General features: G+C 41.0%; 1 protein-coding gene across 7 annotated transcripts in view; it reads left to right on the top strand.

Annotated features, from left to right (window-relative positions):
• TSNARE1 (t-SNARE domain containing 1) overlaps nt 1-26346 on the top strand; it is a 471893-nt gene that overhangs the window by 298977 nt on the left and 146570 nt on the right. The gene's annotated exons all lie outside the window — the stretch shown is intronic.

The following is a 26346-nucleotide window of genomic DNA, read 5'->3' as shown; positions in this document are numbered from 1 at the left end:
AGTACTTTCTAGGGGGATGAAGGGGGATGGGGAAATGAACAATCAAAAAATTGTTATCTTCTATCTGACTGACAGAAGAAAAACCTGCTAGTTTTCTTTTTTCCTCAAGCATAAATTGGTGATTTCCATGTGCCTGGAGTTTTGACAAAATTTAGCTGAGGTCGCTTTCAGACCAAAGGAGAAAAGCTCACAGGCATTCTACTCTGATGCAATAGAGTGACGTGATTTTAAAATTATCTACAGCTCATTTTCTGGTGAAACACATTGTCCCAGTTTGGGGTAATAAGGGTGAGTTTTGTAGAACTTTGATATTGCAGAAAATAAGCGCTGTCTTCAGCTCCATGTTGGTTTTTAATGTATATATATTTAAGATAATGTGCGTCGCCCTGCATGTAATCCTGCATTCACTTTGAAAATAACTTGTTACATGAAGTCTAAAATGAAACTGGAATGGATTTAATACTTGACCTGACTGTAGAGCTGATTGCAAAGCTGCAAATGAGTTAATGATGACTTTGGCTAAGAAGGTCAAAGAGGAGTCAGGCAGAAAATGAATGCAGCACAGTCTAAAGGCTCTGCTTTCTTCAGCCAGCAGGAGCTGCTGAAATAACCTGCCCAGACAGGAGGCCCTTTTTCCTCAGATATGTTCATCAGGAAAAAGATAAAGCCAGTTTTAGCGAGGCAACCCCTGCCGGGGGCATAAATATGAACTGATTGGTGTACATGAGAAAACAGAGTCTCTCTTGCACTTGAAACAAGCCCATAACGACAAATATCACTTTAAAAACTTTGGCTGCTAAAGGAAATGTGCAATCCAGATCTCCTGTGGAGCACAGGGAACTGTCCTGTGCCCTACTGGATGTGGATCACCAGAAAAATATGTGTAAACCTGCAGAGTCTTTGCTTCTTTTTTGCCAGGGTTGGGATTAAATGAGTGAGATGGTATTTCTTGTTCGGACTCAGGTGTTTATTAGTTCTTATTTATGTTGCAGTCTCACAAACCCTCAGTTCTACAGCACTTCACTATAACAAATTGGAGACCTATCTCTCTTTCTACAAGGCCTTTTAAGGATAAATTTCTAATTAAGAAATGACACCTAAATTATTTTTACTTTTAACCCAATAACCAACCACCCTGGCTCGAAATGAGGATTTTTTATCCAATTGCACAAAACCACCCAAGCCCATGAAGAAGAAGGTGAAGAAGGACCAGCCTCCTCCCTAAAACCTCCATCTTGCTTTATAAATGTATTACTGCATTCTAAAACTTTAAACTCTAAGTTTTCCACCATGAGATATTACACTTCTACTCAAACTCCACACCCATAATCTCAGTTCTACCATTCAATTTTGGAAGCCTTCTCCACAGCCTCAGTTTAAATGCAGTGTTCTCTTGGGGGTCAGTGCCTGTCAGCAAAGAAAGTCTAAAATTCGCAGCAACCAGGGTTCCAACATAAACCCAGCTCACTCTCTATCACCATGAACAGAAAATGAGGTGACATTTTTGTCACTTCCACTGCTGGCCTGGGGCTGGTCAGGTTGCCTCATGTGTTGTGTGCCACAAAATCTGCTCATCTTACACCCAAAGGGACATGGTCCCCATGGTGGGACGGGAGGGTCCCTGGTGCCACAGCCCTCAGGATGCTGCAGGGAGGAAGGCTGGTGCCCCTTGCAGACATTTGGATAATGCAGTGTGAGTGCAGGCCGTCCTTCCTGGTGTTTTTCCTGGTTTTGGATGTTTAGGAAATATCTGGGATGGGTTTGGGAGAGCCATCAGCCAGATGGCCCTGTGGGTGAGATGCTTTTAAGGGACCTGCCAGAGCTTTCCATGCTCCAGATTCCATCTGTGCTCATCTGTGCTGCTCAGGGACCAAAGGCACAAACTGTTTCCTAAATCTTACTGGGCAGTTTTCCTTCTCATGTTAAACTGCTAATTCATCAGTATGTTTGCTTGTTACTTATGTTACGGTGTGATTATCCTGTAAATGCAGCCTGGCTTACAAACATTTTTTATTTATTGCTGTTTATATGTATATAAATGTGTGTGTGTGTGCATACAGTATTTTTATTAGTCAGTGTAGTGTTTTTATTAGTCTACCAACAAATGCATGCATAAATTGAGAAATCAGAAATGTCAACACCACTGAAACATTTGAGTTTAAGACCTGCTGTAGAACTTAATGGAGGGATTTCTGTCAGGAATAATGATTCAGTAGCTGGTTATTTAGCATAATATTTGCATGTAACCCATGCAGTCACTTCAACAATGCAACTTGGAGAACCAGTCCCAACCTGCACATTAACATAACAAAGAATCAGTAAATAGTTTTTTACTTAGCTACTAGAAAATAAGACATTTCATTTCCCTGAAATGCTAGAAATGTTTAAAAAAGAAGTAAATATCTTCACAAGGAGCTCCTTTGTCTGCATTTTAAATTTGGTAAGGTGCTCCTTCCTCTTGAGATGTGTGTGCTAACAGCAGTGTTTTATTACTTTGAGTGAATTCTCATGTGCCCCATCTAAACTCTAAAAGATTAGTGGGAGCTGTCAGAGCTTTGGAATACTTATATAAAAGCAGATTTTTTTTTCTTTAATTTTAAATTATAATTGGAAAATAATTGTTTCTGCCTAAACTTATTTTTACTACAAGTCACAGTTAAGCTGCCTCAGTGCATTATCTGTGGGAACACACAGGGTCAAAATGCAGATGAAAGCAATAAGAGTTGAATTCTGATACAAAAAGGAAGCATTTTTTTTCCATATGAAAACCCAGTTGGTCACAGAATTGTGACAATTTTGACTTTTTTTATACTACTTTCAGTAGAAAATCTCAGTTTGAAAAATGACTGAGAGGCAGACAAATGTGGCTGGGAGAAGCCAGTAGAAGTTCTCACCTGCACTGGTCCTGCTTCCATGTCTTTGTTTTTAGTGAGAATCTCATTTCTCTTGGGCCTTGAGCAGGAATGATGACTCCTGCCATTAATACCAACAGCCTAGATTTGCCTCTTGAAATTTCCTTTTCCCTGCCCCCAGAGAAAATGATTCATCCCACCCATCTCAAAACACCAATTTTAACTTGGGTCAAACTGCTCTCTGGAAGATAAGGATTTATTGGACCAGATATGACTGTGTTTGGTGGTGATGGGTGTTTAAGTGTCTAAACCTCCTTTCCATGATCCGTGAGGAGGAATTGCTTTCAGCACAGCTTGTCTCATCCCACAGGAGATGTCTGACATAGGGACGTCTGCTGGCTGTCTCTTAGGACAAGTTTGTTCTCTCCTTTAGCCATTAAATTGAGATTATATCAATTATACTACAAATATTCCATGGAAAATTAATCCCATGACTCTCACCTGTCTCTTTATTGGGAAAAAGGGAATATCTAGACACCCGACCTGCCCTTGAGGACAGTTTAGGTGGGCTGGACATCACACCAAAGGGGTGGTTGTGTGGAGATGAGCACCTTGACTTTCCTCAGTTTGCTCAGAGCTTCGTGCAGATGGATTGAGAGGAAGGAGAAGAAACCAACACAAACTCCATGGGTGCCCATTAAACCAGTTGCTCTTTTTTTTTCATGCAAAGTTTGGCCCAAGTTCAGCTTGGCCTCACTGACTGAAGGACTCTGTGTGCTGACTGCTGAAGCTAATTTGTTTTGGAAGAGCTGCTTGTGTTGCCCTGATTCATGCTGGTTGCTTTCCTTCCCTATATCCTCTGTGGAAGTCAAGCTAATTTGGAGTCCCTGGCATTGAAAGGCAAACAACAATTCAGTGACCCACTTGTGTAGTCTAAGAACAATGAGGTTTTTTTCCAGTAATGGAGCAATTCCTGGGTCTGGCTTTCATGGGTACACAGAGGGGCACTTTGAAGGCTGGAGCTCTGAGGAAAAAAAGCCTCAGAAATCTGTGATATTTGCAGAAATCTTATTGCCTGGGGACCACTGATAAGGGACTGTCTTCAACATTCACTCAAGTAACTCATTGGTATTTTAACAACAAAAGAAAATTTGAGTTTCAAAAATCACCTTCTCAGAGTCATTGAAGTTTTTTGGCATGGTAGCCTCTCAAAGCTCTTGTTGCTTATAAATATTGTGACAATGAAGATCATCTCCTCCTCTTCACTGTAGATATGATCTAAGACTTTGTGTTTTGCTGCCACTAAACAATTTTAAACTTAGTTTTATAATTAAGAGCCAACTGGCGCCATGATTGCACCCTGACCTGTTCAGCAGTCACGCAGCAACTGCAAAGCCATGAGGGACCAGCATGGTTGGATTTTCTTGATGCAAATTGAGGCCATTTCCCCTTAACCTGTCACTTCTTACCTGGGAGAAGGGAGTGACCCCACCTGGCTACATCTTCCTTTCAGGGAGCTGTAGAGAGTAAGAAGGTTCTCCCTGAACCTCCTTTTTTCCAAGCTGAGCTCCCTCAGCTGCTCCTCATCTTGATGCCTCAGGTTTTAGCTTATTTATTTTTCAGATTCTGAGCTGCTTTAGTGTATATTTCTGAGTTTCATATTAGGGGATAGCAAGTCCTCTTAACAAAATAGGGAGACAAAACAATTCCTGCTCTAGCTGGGGACCAAGGACAACCGATCCAAATTTCAGACCCAAGAGCATAAACAATGGCAGAATGAAGAAGAAAACCAAAAAGGATGGGACTTCATGGGCTGGAGCTGTAATTGGACAATTAACTCCAATATGCAAATGGACCAGAACTTATAAAAGGGAGCAACTCCGTGACTGGTTGTGCATTTTGTGACCATTTTGAGTTCTCTTGGGTGTAGCCCTGGGCTCTTGTGCTGCCAAAGGTGGATCTGTTGAGGCCTCCTAATAAATCCCTCCTAATAAATACCTACAGCTCCCTGAAAGGAAGGTGTAGCCAGGTGGGCGTCGGTCTCTTCTCCCAGGTAAGAAGTGACAGGTTAAGGGGAAATGGCCTCAATTTGCATCAAGAGAATCCAACCATGCTGGTCCCTCATGACTTTGCAGTTGCTACATGACTCCTGAACAGGTCAGGATGCAATAATGGTGCCAGTTGGCTCTTAATTATAAAACTAAGGTTAAAATTATTTAGTGGCAGCAAAAGGCAAGGTCTTAGAGCATATCCACAGTGAAGAGGAGGAGATGGTCTTCAAAAGTGTGAGACTCCATGACTGGTTGTGCATTTTGGGACCATTTTGGGTTCATCCTGGGTATAGCCCAGGCTGGGCTCTTGTGCTGCCCAAGGTGGATCTATTGAGGCCTCCTAATAAATCCCTACTTTATTCTTTAGCTCTGTCCAGTCTCTGCTCTAGGTCAGCCTTCACAAGGCATCAATTAGACTGGTGCTCCAGACCCTTCACCAGCAGCAGTTGGTTGGAATAAAACTTCTGCCTCCTTTTTTCCTTGCTCACTGGCTCCCTTTAAACAGCAGACTGAGTTTTCAGATTGTAGAGTGCTTTGTTTTGAAGCAGCCTCTGCCTTTGCCTGCTTTTTTACTGTATTTTAATGCAGCCATTTACAAAACAGCTGCTTTCCGTGGGAAGTGGTGTTCGAGTCAGCGCCAGTCCGTGTGATAAATGAACTGTGAGAATCCAGCAACTTAACCTCAGCAAGGTCTGAGCCACAACATTTATTTAAAACTCTCTTTGTTTTCTGTAAATAATGGATCTGTGTGATCAAATATTTATTAAGAAAGGGGTTGTTTAGAGCTTTTGGATGTCGTGTGTTCCTGTGTGTAAAGGTAAAATCTTTCAGGCTGTTTTTAATCACAGCAGATCATCTCTTCATTTGTACCATCTAAAAGGGGGAGATGCCTGATCCAGGTAGTACCTTAGTTTGTTTTTTTATTTTTCTTCCCTTTATTATAAAACACCAACTGTGAAATTTTTGGGAGAAAAAAAAATAATTATGCACCACGAGCTCATTTTTTATTTAAGCACAAACCATTCAAGGAGGGAGTGGAAAGGGGATGAGTAGAGAAGGGAAAAAATCCAGAGGAGGCCATGAACATGATTTGAGGGATGGAACAGCTCTGCTGTGAGGGAAGCTGAGAGAATTGCAATTGTTCAGCCTGGAGAAGAGAGGACGCCAGGGTAAACTTATTGTGGCCTTTGAGGTACCTGGAGGTGGATACAACAAATCTGGAGAGGAACTTTTACAAGGGCAGAGTGTTAAGAAAATGGGGAATGGCTTTGAACTGACAGATTGCATGTTTAGATTGGATATTAGGAAGAAATTCTTCCCTGTGAGGGTGGTGAGCCCCTGGCACAAGTTTCCCAGAGAAGCTGAGGCTGCTTCGTCCCCGGAATTGTCCAAGGATGGGGCTTGGAGCAACCTGGGATGGTGGAAGGTGTCCCTGCCCATGGCAGGGGGTGGAACTTGATGATCTTTAAGGTTCCACCTGACCCAAACTATTCTGTGATTTGGTGTGATATGAAAGATTTGGGAGCAAGTTTAGTGGTGAGCCAGTGGTGATCAATCTGTTTTGTCTGGTGAGAAGATGAGTAGGTAGAATGCAGATTTTACTGACTGTTCACCTTGGTGGAATGCAGCTCTGGGGCTGTTCCAAGTCAAGAATATTCTTATTTTAAGAATATCAGTTACATTGATTATGGTGGTCTGCATTCAGCATTTCAAAGGCAAGAATTTTCTCTTTGAAAGCTCTGAACAAGTCTGATCTGTGATGAATCAGAGATGGCAGAAGGAAATCACAGACTGTCTTTTGTTTTTCTAATTCATTTGTTTAACAGAATCTCTTTCCAGGGTACAATTTCATTTTGAGGGGTCAGAGATTAAAAAGCAATTTTCCCTTGCTAGCAGCAGCATAAACTAGTGAGTTACATTTCTCTTAATGGCCTCATTTAACAGAGGAGTGAATGGAAATCCTTGGTTACTGACTGGAAAACCACACTTAGACTCCTCTTTGTGCCCAGTGGCAGCAGATATAATAAATTGCCCTGCTCAAAGGTCAAAGCTTTGAGAAATTGTATTAAACTTACCTCTTAATGGGCTAGAGATACCAAGGAGTTAGGAATATTATCACTGGAGACGCATACCTAGCTGGGATCCATGGAAATGAGGAACAGAATTTAAGTATCCTTGAGTCCCAGCTGTGTAGCCTGAAGTGTTATTGCACTGGGCTGTGAGCTTGTCACATCTCATCAAGCAGCAAAATGGTCAAGCTTGGTCAGTGTTTGCACTGGAAAGCTCTGCTGAAAATCTGCACAAGCAGGCAGCAGAGTTCTCCTGCTCAGCTTTCCTGTCTGCTGCAGGGACTCTGTCCAGGCAGTGTCACCATTCCTCAAGTATTTCATGAAAAGTCACTTGTAGCCACGTTTCTCCTCCACAGAGAAAAGCAAGGCAATCTTCCCAAGAATATTTCTGGGATTCACATTCTCTGAATGATCAAAACAATTCTTATTTGCTGTGCCTGTATTTGTGCAAAAGTAGAATGCTATGGAGATTTTTTACCCAAAGTCATGGTGTTTTGTTTCCTTGGCCTATCAGGGCCAAGCTTGTGTGTGTGTTGGGACTGTTGGCTGACAATCAAAAGATGTGCAATAAAGTGCAGTTCAGTTCTTAGCAAATTCAGTTTAAATGCAATGTAACATAGTGTAATATAATATAGAATAAAATAGTGTAATAAAGTGATTAATTAGCCTTCTGATAAGATAGAGTCAGGATGCATCATTCCTCTCCCCTCTTCGGGGGCGAAAATATCATCAATAAGTCACTAAAATGTCAGAGGAGGCCACAAAGATGCTCAGAGGGTTGGAGCCAGGCTGGGACAGCTGGGGGTGTCCAGCCTGGAGAAGAGAAGACGCTGGAAAGACCTTAGAGCCCCTTCCAGTGCCTAAAGGGAACAGACAGGAAACCTGGAGAGGGAATTTTAAGAAGAGCTTGGAGTGGCAGGACAAGGGGCAATGGCTTTAAACTGACAAAGGGTCAATTTCTGTTAGATATAAGGATGAAATTCTTCACTAGGAGAGTGAAGCCCTGGCACATATCACCCAGAGGAGCTGTGGCTGCCCCGTCCCTGGAAGTGTCCAAGGCCAGTTTGGATGAGGCTTGGAGCAACCTGGGATGGTGGAAGGTGTCCCTGCCCATGGTGGGGGGTTTGGAAGGCGATGATCTTTGAAGTCCAACCCAAACCACCAGCTGACTCTAAAGATGCCACATTGGTTTTCAAAGCCACAGTGAAACTAATAGTTGAATTATACTCTGGGGATTTATATTCCAGTCTCTGTGTCTTGATTTTTAACTTGATTTGTTTGATGAGCGCCAGTTTAACAGTCCATCTTTACAAAGGGACAGTGTAAGGGATCTGCAGTCAGTACAGTGTCATCTCATCAGACTTGGTACTTAAAATTTAGGCAGCTGGAAGAAAATGGGCTAAGCTTCCTTTCCCATGCCTCAGGAAGATTGTTCATTCTGTTTCTCTTGGATATTGTACCTCAGTCTGTGATGAACAGTGCCCAGGAGGCAAGCACCTTCAAAAAAACACTTTACTAGACAGTGAGAGTTTGACTTCTTTGCCTAAAAATTAATATTTAGTATCCTTTGGAGCTGAGTGGGGAATCCTGCTGCCCTTTTGGCTTCTGCCATGGAAGGCTGTTGTTCCTCCCCAAATCACTTTCACCTGTGCTAGCTGTGTTTAAATGCTGCAAAGAACCTGGGATATCTCCAATGGTCAGGAAGCAGCTGAAAAAGTAAATGCTTTTTCCCCTGGTGTGCTTTAATAACTGTATTGATCATGAAGGGAAAATGATATGTAAGGAGAAAAAAGCTACAGAAAACGAAATTGCATTTATTTCCATTTTGACAAAGCCTGGGAGCACTTTAATCAAAGGTGTTTTCCATATTCCTGAAAGAAATCACAGGCCTGGTAGGACACCTTTGTGGCACAGCTCTGGGGTCGTGGCCTGGCACTATCAGAAGTGGAGAATGGGAATTGTTAAGTTCAACTTGTGCTCAAGAGGAGAAAAGAGAGTCAATTATAGCCTTTCTAAATCTGACTTCAGCAACACGCAAAGCTCTTGGAAGCATTTTGAAATGAGGAATGAAAAGCAATGGAGTTCTGTGCAGGGTGGGACAATTTGGGATTTCATTTCACTTTGAAAGGATCATTGCATATCTCTCTTTGTGAGGAGAAAGGGTTTCCTTAGACAAAGAGACACTTGACTTCCTGGTCTCCAGAGAAATATTTTCTATAGTTCCATCACATGAGGATTGTCCTTGTTTAGAAGATTTGTAGGAGAAACTTGTTCTTCTATGGCCAGCTCTGATGTCTCTTAATTTTGTTCTACCTCACACCCTATTATGAGTTCAGGATTGGCAGCTCAAGCCTTTCACAAGGTTCAGTCATTCCTAAATTCCCTGCTGGGGAATTAAGGGATTAAGGTTTTCTGCAGAATGAATTTAGGAGACCGGGAAACATCTACAGAAACCTGCTCCCCTTCACATAGCACAACTTCATTTTTCCTTTTTTTTTAAAGTGACTCTAGGAAAAACAATTTACAAGGTGGGTCAAAAATTCATTATGATTTTTATGTTACAGTAAGTGCTGCATTTGATCCATTTTTAGTGGCCTTGGGTATATTCTTCATAGTTTTTTGTGTTTTGTCTAGTGAGCCATGATGTATCATTCTTCCTTTTTACAGACAACACTGCTGTCCATTTACAAGAAACAATTCTTGCATCAGTTCTTTTTTACTGTAGAAGACATTTTTTTTTACACAGACCTGAAGCATATAAAAAGTAAAATAAACTCTATTTGTATTTATCTTTCCTCTTTAGAGTCTGTCCCAGTGGATATTACCTTTTTTCTGAAACATTTTTTTTTGGTTAAGAGTTTAAAGAAAAGGGAATAATCTGTAACTTCAGCCTTTCACTGATGTCAAAGGCACATTAAGGGAAGGAGAATTGAGCTTTATTCACTGTACAGATCACATTTGCTGATTTAATAGTACTGGGGAGAATTCATGAGTGTGAAGGTAAGTTTATTTTTTTTCTAAGCAGAGAAATATTCAATTCTGTTCACAGTCTCCAAGCTTTCCCTGACTCTTCCCAGCTGTGCCTTTAAAAGGGTTTATTACTGAATATTGAGTAGTATAAGGATGCTAATCTTGCTCTAGTTTGAGGGATTGCAATCTTGTTAATACTAGGCCATGTTTCTCCCTATCCAGGCAAGATTTAAATAGATCTAAAACTGGTGAAGAAACAATTAAGCCTAATTTTTGGTGACTATCATCATGGTTTCCTTACATCTCAAGAAGAAGAAAATCCAAGTGCTGCTTTTCTTTGCCACGAGCAATGAGCATGAGCATGGAATCATTGCAGCTCAGCTGATGCGTGGGGTGGGACCCATCTCACCCAACTTTGGGTGTATCCAAATCAGGAATTAATCACTGGCTGTGCTGCCCAGGTGCCCTACATCCTCACCAAAGATTTAGGAGGCATTTTGATTTCATATGGCTGCTGGAAGCTGGGATCAGTGATGCCATAGGGTGCCCCAGACTATGGGGTCTGTACCAGCCCCAAACGTGGCCTGTGCTGCATCCCTCAGCTCTGTGTGGATGTGCCAGACCCCACAGGACATCTCATATCCAGATTTTTGTCTTTAGATGGGAGTGAGCCACACTGAGCAGGAGAGATCCCATTTCAGGGCAGTTTATTCTGCCTGGCTTGAGAACACAAGCTTTCGTTCCCTCACAAAAAATAATTCTCTAATTAATTTTGCTTTAATGAGGCTTCAATTAATTTAATTCTCTATTAAAATAATTAATCCTAATGTGGCTTTTGTGTGAGTCTTCATCACATTAGGGCACTTTAATCTTCTTTCTGGTGCTGGGCACTCCCTTTGAGGCACTTTGGGACAGTTACTGAGGGCATGGGGAAGGAGCAGGAGGAATCCGAGAGCTGCCAAACCAGACTGCAGAGGAAAGATTACAAAAAGAGTTGCTTAAGCTAAAAAAGAAAAGATAGAGTTGAAGATAAAGGCCTCTTGGTACATAAAAGTCTGCTGCATAGAGGAAAAGAATAATCACTGCTTTTTTTTCTTTGTTTATTACAGTTGGGAAGAACAAGAAGTAATGGACTTAAACTGCAGCAGGAAAGAATCAGGGCTGATATTAAGAAAAGCTGTTTAATGATAAGGAGATTGAAATACTTCCTGGGGAGATTTTAGAGTCTCTAGCACTGGATATCTGTAACAGTATCTGGTGAAGCATATTTCAGGAATGGTGTTTGTATAATTGCTTTTACTGTTGCCTGTCAGATCACGCTGCAAGGTCCAGTGTAAACAGGACATGTTCATATTGTATCACAAAGCATCATTATCTAATCAGAAAATGCTGCAGCCATGAATCATTCTTTGATTTTCATTGTCATCCTTTCCTCATCCCCTGCCTTCTCCTCTCCAAAGTTCCTGTTTGGAAACTGCTTTAGGGGCGAAAATTGCTGATTTGGTTTGACAAAGGTGATGAGATTGAGCATTTTCTGTCAGCTCTGCTTAGAATGGGTGCTGGGGACAAATCATAGAATCATGGAATGGTTTTGGTTGGAAGGGACCTGAAAAATCATCCAGTTCCAAATCACCTTCACTATCCCAGGTTGCTCCAAGCCCCATCCAGCCTGGCCTTGGACACTTCCAGGGATGAGGAAGCCACACCAGCAGCCTGTGCCAGGGCCTCCCCACCCTCACAGGGAAGAATTTCTTCCTAGCATCCCATCTACATCTACCCTCCTTCAACTTAAAGCTATTAAATTCCATAAATCCCTTTATCCCAGTATTTTCTATGTGGCTTTCAGGTGTCCCAGATTTGTTGTCCAAGAGATTTCCACAGAAGTGTGGTCAATAAAATCCTGGTGGGTGTCCTCAGCAGTCCTTTGGATGAGGCAGCTGAGCCACACAGGCATTGATTTGACATTTGTGGGAGCTGGCATTGTACTCTCTTTTAAGGGTAACAGATAATCACCACATTTCACTTTAACAAGCTACTGGAATTCTGAGTTCTGGTTATGTTTGATTAGCATCAGGGCTGGAAATAAGGAGGATTTATAGGAAGAGGGAAAATGAATGTGATGGAAGAATTCAGGAGGGAATGTATCCCTACTGCTGAATTAAATAAGGCCGGGGGCTGTCCTGTGAATCCAAGGCCTGGTTATGTCCTCATGATTAAATTATGAAATAGAAACATGGAATGGTTTGGGTTGAAAGTGACCTTTAAACGTCACCTAATCCAAATCCCTGCAATGTGCAGGGACATCTCCTGTGCAGAAAGGGACAGAATCCAAACACTCCACTGGGAATGGTCCCTGCCACGTGCTACACAGGACCTGGGTCATTCCTGGGAGAACAGGACAAAGCTGCACCCAGCAGAATGCATGGATGATGAAGAGCCACCATTTGTGCCTCTGCCTCATCCCTCTTTGAGTTATGAGTACAGAAACAGCTGTTTTGTGCCAAAGCTTGTGCACAGACACTCTTTGCTTATTTTCCCTTTGCCCCAGGGTTTTTGTATGACCATAATTTAGGCCAGGTCTGGGACACACCCGTCTGCATCCTTGGGTTGCAGAGCTGTGAGGTGCCTCCATGGGAGCAGCACCTTTTCCTGGGAGATAAACTGAAATTCAGCCCCTTGCTCTTGGTCCCTGCATGGGCTGTGCCATTATTCTGCCCCTCTTGCCCATGTTCTGTGCTGAACCCAACTTATTAATTTGTCTCTCTGTCTTGGCCTTGGATCTCCTTTATTTCCTCTCTGGAGGTCCCTGACCCTTAGGGTGACCGTGATTTTTGCCACTGGACCTGCTCTGCTCTTGCTTTGGATCCTGAACCCTTGTGTTGCAGACAATTTTTCATGAAAATCTTTTCATTAAGATTTTTTCCTGCTGAGAAGCTGAGAAGCTTCAAAAACAAAATGTTTACAATGGTTATCAGTGGAATGCAACAGGTGCATCTGTGATTAGCCCATCTTAGATGTTTATAATTAATAGCCAATCACAGCTCAGTTAACAGACTTTCTGTCTGAGACACAAACCTTTATTATTCTTTTCTTTTCTATTCTTAGCTTAGGTAGCCTTATAAAATGAAACTTTTTCTTCTATTCTTTTTAGTATAGTTTTAATGTAATATATATCATAAAATAATAAATCAAGCCTTCTGAACATAGAGTCGACATTCTCATTGCTTCCCTCACCTGAAAACCCCTGTGAACACTGTCACACCCTTGGTGATGAGGGTGCTGCCCCAGCTCCCCTTCCTGCCCCCCCTACCCTGGTTTGCCCTCCCTGTAAAAGCAGCTTGGGCTTGCAGCTCCCTGGAAACTCAAAAGTTCTCTCAGGGGTGCATAAACTTACTCACTTTGAATGGTTTTTAAGAAAGCTGAGCCCAGTGTTCACCACCTCTGGTTGTTGTGCTGTGGGTCACAAGAAACCTAAATTTTATTTCTGATTGTCCAGTCAGAGATGAACTTGGTGTGCTCTTTGTTCAATTCAGTGCTTTTTTGTTTTGGCTTTTTCTATTGTTTTTTTTTTTGATAAAACAGAATAAACAGAAAAAAAATTATAAACAGAAGAAACATTTTTTGACCCATAGATTTTGAAATAGCTCTGGTGTGATCAGTGAGGATATTGAATAGCTGTTTTACTACTGATGCTACTTTTCCAGGGCCAAAAGAAATCCTTAATTTGATAAGACATGGCTTTTTTTGGTGCTAAAAGAGATAATAGAGTCAAAGTGAAGAGGGGACTGAAGCTCTACTTGGACCCTTGGGCTCTGATAGAGGCTAATTCCAAATAACACACGGAAACAAATCTTTTCCACCATGATCACAAAGATGATGGTCATTAATTGTCTGAAATCCTCTATAAATGGCAACTAGAACTCACAACTTTTAGGAACAGATATGCTGGAGGACAAAGGAGAGATGACATATTTCTGTATCAACCTGGAAATTCACTGTAGAGAGTAAAAGAATGCTGAATATAGGTACTGCTTGCATAAAGCTGAATTGTGTTGGCAGGGAAGACATTGAATTCTGGGTATTGCATTTAGAGAGGATTTAAACATAGCAGAGGATCAGCGGCAAGCCATAAAGTAAGACCTGAAAGTCCAAGGATTTGGAAATGAGAGCAGCATGCCCAAGACCAGGCAGCAGATTGATCTATGCAGCAGGAAATGAGAGCACAGAGAAATACAAAGCAGCAGAACTATGTGGGAGACAAAGTCAAGCTTACTTTTAATTTTATTTTTTTTTTAATTTAAGTTTCTCTCTAAATACTTGGAGTGCTCTCCAGCATTCAGCAAAAGAGCCACCAAGTCATAGCCTGCTTTGGGTGCCATTGCCTTGAATCTGGAGAATCATTGTGGAATTGGGACAGGAATAATCTGGCAGAAAGAAAGCAGAATACAGCCCCCACTCTGACCATGCTGCTTCTGCACCAGCTGAGGGATTTTGTCTTGTTGTTATTTAATTCCAACATTGTCTGCTTTCTCCAGCCCCAGAGATTGTGAAATTCCTGCTGTGCCTGCTGGCTGTGTCACTCACCTGCTGCATCCATGGCCATTGCCACCAACACCCAGTGGATACCAGGGTTTGGATTCCATCCCCAACATGTTCCCCAGCCTTTTTCAGCAGCCCTGCCTTCAGTGACAGGCAGTGTGGGTGTTGTTTTATTGTTTTTCCCTGGTCTTCCTTGCATTTTAGCATCCAAAGCTAGTTAGGATTGAACAACAGAAAGAAGTTGTTGAATTGGTGTTCTCCAGCAGATCAATCAATTTTGGTGTACCTACTTTGTTTGCACAAATGAATAAATGTTGGCTCCTGTGTAGCCATCCACAGATGGCTCTTCAGGGAGAAACAGGCATAAACTTGCAAAGCTTTGCCTCATGGCTGGGGTTTTTGTGCTTCATTCTCTAAATGCAGTTCAAATCCCTGCAGCCCAGGTAAGGAGTCAGCAGAATTTCTTCATCATAAAATCAAAACAAAATAATTTCAGATCTATTGATGGAGAGCAATAAGAAAAGGACTCACTTCCAGAAGGTGGGAGGGAAGACTTAATTTTTCACAGAATTGCAGAATTGTTGAGGTTGGAAAAGACCTCCAAGATCACTGAGTCCAACCTTTGACTGATCAACACCTTGCCCACTAAACCCTATGAGAAAGTGCCACATCTGCTCATCTTTTGAACATTTCCAGGGATGGTGAGTCCACCACTTCCCACGGTAGCTTGTTCCAATATTTAACCACTCTTTCAGTGAAGATTTTTTTCCTAATATCCAGCCTAAATCTGCTCTGGCATGACTCAAGGCTGTTTTCATTGTCCTGTCCCTAACTGCCTGGGAGAGAGGGCTGATCCCAAGTTGTTGAACCTACCTGGAGCAAGATGGAAGAAGGGGAGGGATGTGTCAGGGGTACAGCAGCATCAGGAAAAGACCTGAGTAGCCTGAAAAATCTGAGTAACTTCAACTGTAACAACACACAGACAACAACTTATATTAGAAGAGCTTCAGCACAAGTCCCCAAAACTCCCCAACCTCAGAATCACAAAATCAATAGGCTGGAGATCCTCAAATCCAGCCTATCACAAAACACTACCTTGCATTTTGTCAACCAGATAATGGCACTGAGTGCCACATCCAGCCTTTCCTTAAACATTTTCAGTGATGATGACTCCACCACCTCCCTGGGCAACCTTTTCCAGTGTCTGATCCCCCTTTCAGTGAGGAAATTCTCCTGATGTTCTCCCCTGGTGCATCTTAAGACCATCTCCCCTTGTCCTGTGGTTGCCTTGGAGGAGAGACCAACCCCAGCTGGCCACATCCTCATTTCAGCGGGGTGTGGAAAGTGGTCAGATCCCCCCCAAGCCTCTTTTCCCCAGGACAAAGCCTTTGTAGCTCCCTGCAGGTTCATTCAGTCTGTCAGCACGCTGAGTGCATTTATGTGCGGTTAAGCTGCACCCTGAGCTGCCTCTGGCTTGACACCTTGCTAACAAAACATGCTGGCCCTTGAAAGCTCTGTCAGATGTCAACCTGGGAAAAGCTGTAGATCGATCCAGCCCTGCTGTGGCAGTGCAATACATTGGGTTTTTTTCCCAGTGTGGATGTCCCTGCTGGCAGGGACTGCTGGCAAAACAGAGGCTGCAGCACTGAATGTATAAATTCATACCAACATCTGCACCCCAAAGGTGGCAGGTGGAGGGAAGTTCCTTTGCTCCTGTGTTGCCATGGAATGTCCATGCTGGATTTGATTGACAGTCAAGAACACAGGATTTTTAACCAAAACCAAGATTTACTTGCATTTTGCTCAGTTTCCTTTCAATCACCAAAACCATTTCATTTCAAACTTCCTGTGACTTTTCTTGTGATAATCATAAATGGTTTAGGTTGGAAGGGGCCATAAGGATCAGATCACCTAGTTCCAATCCCCCTGCCCTCAGCACTATTTTACTGATTCTTTTTTAGATTGCATTTGTATTTGTGCTCTGTTTTGCAGCTGGATGGGGAGGGCTGTGCTGCAAAGCTCATCATCCATCCCACCAACATCTGGGCAAGCCCTGTGTCACCTCCAGCTGGGAATGGTTCAGCAGCACTCCTGCATATTAGTTGGTCTCATTCTTCTTTCATTTTTTGTAGATTTGGTTTTTTCCATGTTTCAAAGAAAAATATGAGGATTTTCTATACTCCTGTGAGAATTATTATTCACTCCTGTCAGATTGATCATTTACTTGAATGGCTTTTTGAGAGTAGTTTTTTGGTCTTCTTTGGGAAGCACTAAATATCCCTTGCCATGATGTTAGTGTAACACATTTGGTTTGATTTCACTAACTACTAAAAAACCATCCTTTTTTATGAGTTTTTTTGGTATTTATTAATTAACCTGTCTCCCTAGGCCATATTTTCTCCCAGTCTTTTCCTAAACATTCTACCTTTAGCTGATTTTTTTTACCAACCTTAACATAGGTGTAGATCCTCCCCTCCAAACTCATTTGTCCAAATGCAAAGCAAGTCAATCTGTGACCTGGTGATGCTCAAAATGAAAGCAGAAGGAAACAGCAGCAGTGAATTATGGTGTCTTTCTTGCATTTACATGAATTTTGTACATCAAGGCTTAGCCATCTCTACCTTCACCAGGACAAGGGAGGAGAGCAGGACTAACTTTGCTAGAACTCTTCCTTTATTTGAGGAGAATTTTTCATTGCTCAGCTCTCAGCATTTTTGCATTGCCTAAAACAAGCAAATACATTTAATTCCTTTGTGGAATTCTTATGGGGTTTTGATTTGTTTTGTTTGGGGTTTTTTTGGATTTCTTTTTGTTTATTTTTGGACTAAGGCATGAAAATCCAGTGAGAATCAGATGTGCACATCCATGCCCCGTGGTGAGGATGTCTTCATGTCCTCAGCTGGTGAGCATCTGGTACCCAGAAGCACTGAGCGTGAGGTAGCCCTGTAATTCTTGTTCTGCAGATGCTGCTCCTGACAACAAGCCAGTCTTCCATTGAAATTCACTCCTGTTTGCTTGTTTTATATTCCTTTTATTTCTCCTCCATAGCATTCTCCATCAGAGCACATCAGTGTTTCATTTAAAATTTTTCGGTCCCAAGTCTATGAGGTGTCTTGGACTGAACTTGTATGTAGCTTTATTTCATTTATTGCATAGCACTTTTCTTTCTTTCTTTCTTGTGTTTTTTTTTTTTTTTTTTTTTTTTTGGTTTTTTTTTTTTTCCAAGCCAAACAGAAAATTTCTCTTCAGGGTGAAAAGTTGCCTTCCCCTCATGCTTTTTCTTTTAATCTGCCTCAAAGTGAGGAATGATCAGGATGAGTCAATGGCAAAATAAATCTTTTTGAAGCATTTGGGAAAAAAGGCGGTAACTTGATGCTTCATCACTTAAGTTTGTTTTGGATTTTTTTCCCCTCATTCACAATCAATATTTCTTATTTTTTCTTTTATGAATTTCTACAGATATTTACCCCATATTCAGGGAGAGTTCAGGGGTGATAATGTGAAAGTCAACATTTCACATTTGAAATCCCATTTTTAATTTTATAGGAAAATCCTATTCAGGAGATTCTAGTTCTCCCTACATCATGAAAAGTTAAGGACATCTTTTACCAAATTATGTCCAGAGTACCAAAATTAATTAGGAATTGAAAAGGTGTTTTCTGTGGATTTGGGGTGGTTTTAGGATTTTCATGGACCCAGGATGGATCCAGACTGAATTATTCCCTCTCCCTGCAGTTGCCTTATTTTTTCCATAGTCCAAGGTTTGGCAGTGAGCTTGACAAACAAATATTCTGCATTTCCCCCATCTTCCTGAGAGTTTCACTGAGCAAAACAAACACCTGCTTCTCTTTAAGGTGCCCATTGCTCCTTCATCCCATAACACCAACCCTGGCCACAGCCATCATTGCCCAGAATGAATTCAGTTTATCAAGTCTGGGTTTTCAGCCCTCAAAAATCTTCCTTCCTCTCCCTCAAACAGTAAAACATAAAAATTATTCCTCTGTTTGCTTTGCAGCCTCTTAACAAAAGAACTCAGAGGGTGTTTGTTTTGCCACAAATGAAGAAATCTGAACTTGTGATTTATCCTACCTATATCCCTGTTCCACATGTCTAAATCCCTCAGGCCCAAATTATTAAAACTATGAAAAGAAAATGAATTCCTGCTGGATAAATGGGACAGAAGGATTGTACTGCCAGTGCCAGCCTCGATGGCATATCTGGGATGCTAAAGGGTGGTACCTCAGGGAGAAGTGCTTTGGAGTAAAGCAGCTTGAAACATGGCCTAATTGAAATATGTTTCTTTAATTGCATTAATCAGGCCCTTAATAGGATTAAAACAATTGTTCCTTTCACTTTTATCCTGTAGGTCCTTTCTTTCTTCACAGAAATTACATATTTATATCTGTTTGTGATTCTTTGCATTTCAATTCATATCTTAAAAACAGTCTCTGCTTCCGGCTGAGCTCACCTTCTAACAAAGAATGGTCCAGAAAATCCAACTTAGAATAGATTTTCTTCTTACCTAAAAAGGTATTTGCTGTTGTGGATCCAGGTCTAGTGACCAAATCAAATAACAGGTGGTTTCTGTAGTTACTTTTGGAGATGAAGAAAGGTAAATTTCAGTCTCAGATTTCCCAGTTTCACACTGGGATAAATTCAGGTAACAAGACTATTTTATAATTGGTTTTGCTTTGCTCCCTTTTTCTTTTTCCTTCTGTTTAGAGTGGATTTTTGGAGGTTTAAATTACAGTTTTATTGTAAAATATTTACTCCAACTTACTCCACTATAAACTCAACTAAGTGCTGAAATCAGAACTTTGTCCAAGTGTGTTTTCAGGGCAGTGAAAGCAGACCTTCACTTATTGTTACCAGCAGCAGCCACCCCCAGAAAATTTCTAATTTTCAGGTGCATCAAACTAAATTATAAGGAAGCATATTTCACAAAAATCTACAATGGGCTTTAACAAATCAGAACTCCCCTGAAAGAAGCATTTTTGCAAATGTCATTCAGCTGATCAGATTTTTATAAATTTGTACTTTTGTGGCATTATGTACCATCCCTGCTGTGCTTATGAGAACTGCACATTTAATTATTGATTTTTCCCCTCTTTAAAAGCAGAGGGCTGGTTTCCTGTCAAGTCTCTTCAAATCTCCCTGCCTTTGTCCCCCTGGTTTCAGAAGCAGTGGTTGATTTGTTTCTGTTATATGCAAACGTTAATGAAAAATATGAAAATGACCTTGAAAAAATTTTAATCAGTGTGTTCTTTCACAATAACTATAAGGATGGGGTAGAAAGGAAAAAATTGAGCTATGGCAAAATATCTAACGGTAAAAAGAGTCTTCCAAGTTAAATGTGAATACATTTTACATAATTTTTCAACCTTTTATCCCACCAGCCTGAGAACTGCATATATAGGTGTAGATATATTTCCTTAAGCATTCATAATAACTGCATAAATATGGAATAATCTGAAGGAAGTCACCCTCATTCGATTTATTTTGTTTCTCACTCATCCTGTACTTGGATACCAATCACATTATCCTACAGCAGACAGCTGAAATTAAAAAAAAAAAAAAAAAACCAAAAAAAACCACAAAAGCAAAACCAACCAAGCAAGCCAATATCCTAAATATCCTAAAAAGCAGCTATCCAATATCCTTTTCCTGGCTGTAAGGAGTGTGAGGAGGGCTTGGCTGGCTACAAGGATCTCTCTCTGAACCCGTGCTGAATTCTCAAGCTCTGCTTCATCACCACTTGAGAAAGATCATTGCCTGTAGAAGATCCTCCCCCTTTTAAAAGATCTAATTCAGGATTCAGTGACTTACCCTGGCTGTTTAACCACATGGCATTTACATTTTTAATGCCAAGTGAGTTGAACTTTACACACTAAACCTTCTGGTTCGTAGCCCAAAGTGCTCCCTAACCAGAGGTACCTCAACAGACACTCCATGCTGTGACCAAACAAATCAGGTTTGATCCCGGTGAGATTTTTGCCCTGAAAGGCTGAAATAAGAGATGGTGGGGAATGAGGAATGTTGTAAATATCCATCTTTCCCCATAAGTAAACAGGACTAAGCGCAGGAGTTTTAAATTTTTTTCTCTTTCAGAACAGGGTCATGAGTGTGGTCAGGACTGAGAATCAGAGTTTATTTTTCATGGATTTACTGGAAAAATGACTGACAAACTTTAGGGAAAAGCAGATTTTCATAGTGACCACCAGCATAATTTTTGTTTCCAGTCTTGCATGGGTCTTATATAAGATGAATAACCCTGGCTTGTCTCCTAAGATTCCCATAGAAATCGATTGGCCCTTTAATTTTTCAAGAGCTTTGAGCTGATGAATATTGAGTTTTGCTGATGACCACTGAGTTTTTATAATTAGTCTCAGTTGCCAAACTCCAACCAAGCATTTAAGACATTGACAAAGACTTTGTCCTCTGACCACTTACAATTCTTGCCACATGGGCCATGCTCTTAAAAAGTGGCTCAAAAAATATCAATTTTTTTAACTATGCCCCGAGTGGAAAAATTGCATTATTTTGTTCATAGCTGTTTTCATTTGTAACAGTTGCCACTGCCCTATTTCCATTATTTGCTTCCAAGTTATTAGGGAAGTTATTTAATTAATTTGGGGTTTTTTGTTGGTTTGTTTGACTACAAACAGGTTATCTGCAGTAGGGCATTCACTGATTTCTACACAGAGTTAAGAATAATGACCCTGAGTAGCATTATTGTATTGAAAAACTCTTTTAACAAAAATCAGCTCTACATTCCCAAGGATAAATATACCAGCCAGTTCCTCCAAAAGGTTGTGAGGAGAATTAAATTCAAAAAAGAATAAGCTTGTGAGCAGTTCAGAGGTTATAGGAGGAAGATTCATAATAAAGAATGTTCGATAGACTGCCATGTCCTTCTCCTCTTGGGAAGTGTTTGTGCATCACTTTCAAGAAATAAATGGCATTTTGTATAGAAATGCTTTAGCAAAATCGGTTTCCTTTTGATGTATGTGAAGTCATAATCTTGTAGGGGTCTTTTCTGTGATTCAGCTGCTCCATGTGACGTTCAGGTCTTTTTATGTATCTGGCTTGCAGAAGGAAATGCATGTATCTATTCCACTAAGAATGGATGTTTTAGCAGGTGTCAGGTCATAAAATCACTTTACACCACTTCTTGGAGCAGTTTATGATCACTGGATATTGTATCTCTGGTCCATGATATGGGGCATTGCCATATTGATTAAATGCCTTAGGCTGTTGCAGGGGAAAAAAATAAGGATATTTAATCAATAGACCTGTGCTTTAGTTACTGTTCCTGTCAGGCTGGAACAGAAATAGCTCAAGAAAGGGGCAGCTTCTCAGACAATCTGAGGGAGTTAAAGTTTGAAGAAAGCTAAATAATGCCTTTGCAGACCTGTGAGGGAAGATAATCAACTTAGCAATTGCAAGAGTGGAGATTGAGTTACCAGATCAATCTTGCTTAAGGGTTCAAAAGGGCTGAGAAAGGGACTTTGGGACTTAAAAGGGAGCCCCAATGAAACAGTGGCTTAAACATGAGCGGAATAAATTCTTCTGGTTGCCAGTGATCTGTCCTGATCCTGAATGTTGGATGTGTGAGGATTAATTACTGCTCAGCTAAAGCACCTCCTTCAGTGAGAGACTTCAGGGATGAGTCTCTGTGACTGTGATGTAGTAAAAGGGAAGAATAAGTTTTCCCAAGATTCCCTAACACTGTTATTGAATCTCATGGTTGTGGTGTTTTCTTGCCATTTTTATACCTGTTATTACATTACTTTAACTTCAGACCTATATATTTAGATGTAATCCTTTGAGTACTCTCAAGTGGCAATTCCACCCAATAGAAATCCAGGACAGGTGAGTTCCCCTGAGGATGTAGGAGAAGGATTTAATTATGTATTGAATGGTCGAAAATAGACACCTCTTTCTGCCACATTTCAAAAGGGATATGGAAAAATCCCAAGTTGTAAAGAATAGCATGTATGAAAAAACTAGAAGTGTGTGTAGATTATTGGAATGAAGACTTAGAGCAAAGTTTATTGCACTGTACATGCACTGTGCTTGCAGGAGAATACTGAGCATTGAGGGCTCTGAAATGTAGCAGTGAGAAAACACAACAAGAATCAATGCCCAGAAGCTGGAGCCAGGCACTTTATACTTCATTATTTCTAACAGAAAGGGTAATAGAAAACTGGTGGAGATTACTAAAAGAGGAGAAGGTTTTTCATCTTCTGCTGCATTGCAATCCACTCTGCTTTCCTTCCTCAGGGCTGGCTTTTTCTCTGAGGGAATTGTTTGTACCTGATGCTTGTGAAACACTGTCACAGGGAGAGTGGCAGCCTCAGACAAGCCCTGCCCTGGACTCAAATTTTCACAACACTTTAGGGAATCGCTCTGGCCCACAAGTTCTAATGATGGCAAATCGGATCTGTTTGTAAAACTTAATTATTTATTAAGCAGATAAGAGATAATGGAGGAAAGATCTTAATCAGAATTACTTACTGCACAGTATAAACTGATAGAACTTCTGGTAGATCACAACACAGCATAAAACAGTGCACTATATCTAGGTACCTATAATTAGGCCAGCAAAAAGAATAGTATTGATTAGGAGTTGTGTCACTATAGGACACGAAAGAACACAAGTGCACACCACTGTTTTCAAGGTGAAGAAGAAAGGGGAAGTTTATTTTCTGACTCTAACATTTATAGTTTTCCAAAAGTGGCAGTGGGTTGGAGGGTGACAGTGCCACCTCTCCAAAGACGCTGGACAAGCCAACAGTCCATCAAACTTCTCCTCCTCCATAAAAAAATGCAAAACAATGAGTTATTTACAGAAAGTGTGTGAGAAAGTTTGCTACAAGAATGTCAACATCAGAAGGATTTGAAAATCTTAAAAAATCAGGGCGACAGAGTTGAATGTAATGCACAACAAAAGGACGATAATGTACAAATTCCTTCACTCTCCCCCTGGGAGTAACTACAAAGCAATGTCACCCACTCAGAGAAAAAACTCTACATATTTCCAGGGAAATGCATAGAAGATTTCTACTTTGTGAAAGTTTGGTGTGGCTTTTAAAATTGTCAAGAGAGTGTCTGTCAGACAGAAATCCAGCTTAATTTGCCAGCTTTCACTTCAAAAGCAAGATGTTTATTGGCAATTGGGAGATGCCAGGCCAGTGGTTACCCTAAGGCACCAAAATAACTCCTTAAAAGACACCTTGTCCTGCTTGAGTTTTCTGGCTGGTAACAATGAAGAGATAAAGTTCTGTGGGGGGTGACACAGCCTGCCACAGCCTGAGTTAATGAAGGTGACATAATTGCTCTCCTCATCCCCAGCCTATGGGAACTTGTGGGATACACCCCCTGTCTTTGCTGGCTGCCTTTTCCCATTTTAGCAGAGAGGAAGGAAGGGACTGGCTCCCCAGCAGGGCTCCTGGAGCTGGGTGCACTGAGTCATTCCTGCTCGGGGTGCAAAGGACTGCTGTATGTATTCAGGAACAAATACAGCTTGACAGCCTACAAGCTGTTAAGACAACCTGACCTTTGTGTGTCTACTCTAAGAACAGTAAGTTCAATTAGCTGTAATGCTTCCAGGTCCTGTACCACCATTAGGAAATGCCTTATTCAGCTAAAGCTGTGAATGTTTTTTTTAATTTTCTCTTTTTTTTTTTTTTGGTCAGTATAAAAAGCATTAAAGAAACCATTTTAAGTACTGCCAGCAATAAGGGGAAGAGTCTCATATATTCAACAAGGTCTAAAAAATTAATTAGCTTTATTCCTTAAATACAAAATAAATACATTCTGTCGTAGCCAAAAGCTGCAGGGCTGAGTTTTAGCCAGTTGGGTTCAAGCCAAGCTGACAGCCCTGGCAGCTGTTGGAAACATTTTGGAGTACAGTTTGGGCTGGTCCCTGTCAGTTTAGAGATCAGCTGAAATCACCAAGTCCTTCTGCAAAGAAAAAAGGAGTGTTTATATAAAAGGCCAATGCAGTGGAGAGAGAATCTATTCAAGGTCTGTCAATAGTTCACATGTCCTCAGATGTCATTTAATTGCCTCAGTTTACCGCTTCTGAGGGGGTGTTGTGATCCCTGGTGATCTTTTGCGTTCTAAGTGGTTAAGTGAGGTCTTTGACATCACCACAGCATTTCCAGAAGCTTCCAGTGTCTGGGGGACAGCAAGCAAAGATAAAGTGTTGATTTTTGTTGGAGCAGAATGGAGAACTACAGTGAAAACAAAATCATTTTATATAAGGTTTTGAGGGATTGTCAGATGAATTTGCTTAGATATTGGAGTTCTGAGGTTTCCTGGAGTGCGAGTCCATGGAAAGTTCCCTATTATTTTGATGCTGGATGTTTTTGAGATTCCTGGGAGCTATTTACCGTTGAGGAACTGGACAAACAACAGCTTTTGCCATTTTTACCTGCTGTCCACATTGCACCATACAATAAATGCTCATTTTCTCTCCATTTCTTTCATACTATTATATGTTAGTGCCTCTGAAACTAATCTGGACCTCCATCATGGCAGATGTATCACAAAATAAAATCTCCTCCTGAGGGAACTCACAGTTTAAATAGACTCTCCTGGGCATAGAGCACCAAGGAATGATTCTGCAAAATTTCAGTGCTGCCTGTGACATTTCAGTGGCTTCAAGACAACCCAAATTAAATCCTGTGTTTCATGTGAGATACAGGAACAGGACAAACTCATTCTGGATCAGCTGAAGGCCCTTTGGAATGTCCCAAAGTTCTCAACGGCACTGGGCTCTGAGACATCTGAACTGAGGCCCCAAATTAAAATCCTGCTTCTTTCCCTCTTGCTTCTGCCTGAGGAGCTGCCTACCCAGATTTGTGCTCCTCTCTGCCACCCAACAAACACCTCACTAAGGAAACACCTTGCCCTGATGCTCTGCTGTCCCACTTTTAATGGCATGGATAGTTACTTTCTCCTGTACTACATTCCAGAGGTTTGGAATTGCTTTCGTTGTATCCATCATACAATTTTTAAATGCTTACTTTTCTTCAACTGGCACCCAAACACCTTTTGAAGTCCTGGCTTAGGCTGGCATCATAGCTTCTCAGTAGGGGAAAGAAAAGAGACATTAATCCAGTTTTAAGAGTTGTTCCTCTGTCTCTCTGCATTGATTTGTGTGGAACTGTCCTTTTAACTCTCTTTTCTGTCTGACTTCCCATTGCCTTCTGATGAGAGCCAGTCTGAAAGTGCAGGGTTGGATTTACATCGATTATTCCCTTTGTTGTCTTTCTGTGACCCTTTCTGAACTATGAACTCAGAGCTGTGGCTTGGTCATGAAGGGCTTTTATTCCTCTCACACTGACTATAAATATGGATTAACAGCTGAATGTGACAGGCATCTGAGCTTGTTTCTCTGAACAAGGAAAAAAACCCTTTTCACCCTGTATAAAACTACAGTTTGTTCCTAAGAGAGAAGCATATTGGAAAAGCCAACAGCAACATCAAACTCTGCATTTAGAGTCTTTGGGATGAGAGAGACCAGCAAAAAAAATGCACATGCCTTGATATCATTTGGCATTGTAAAGTTAATCTTTACAGAGCGATCTTTACAAAAGGGCAATTTTAATTAGCTTTGTTTTCTTAGTAAGTACCTTGTTCATCTGTTTAATACATTTTTGGAAGATACACAAAGTGTTAATTTATCTATTAGTCTTTCCTTTGGAACACAAATAGTAAGTACTAATAATGTGTGCCTAAATGCAATTACAGCTAATAAATCTAGGACCAGTATTCTCTGGTTTTATATACCTGCTATTTTCCCCTGGATTTTTTGTCTGTCTCTTTTTCTTTGCCTGTCTCCTCACATGTGTATTC

Source organism: Zonotrichia leucophrys, chromosome 2 (genome assembly GCF_028769735.1).
Source record: "Zonotrichia leucophrys gambelii isolate GWCS_2022_RI chromosome 2, RI_Zleu_2.0, whole genome shotgun sequence".
Lineage (NCBI taxonomy): Eukaryota > Metazoa > Chordata > Aves > Passeriformes > Passerellidae > Zonotrichia > Zonotrichia leucophrys.
The sequence above is the reverse complement of the archived record's forward strand: the minus strand, read 5'-3'. Positions and strand labels throughout refer to the sequence as shown.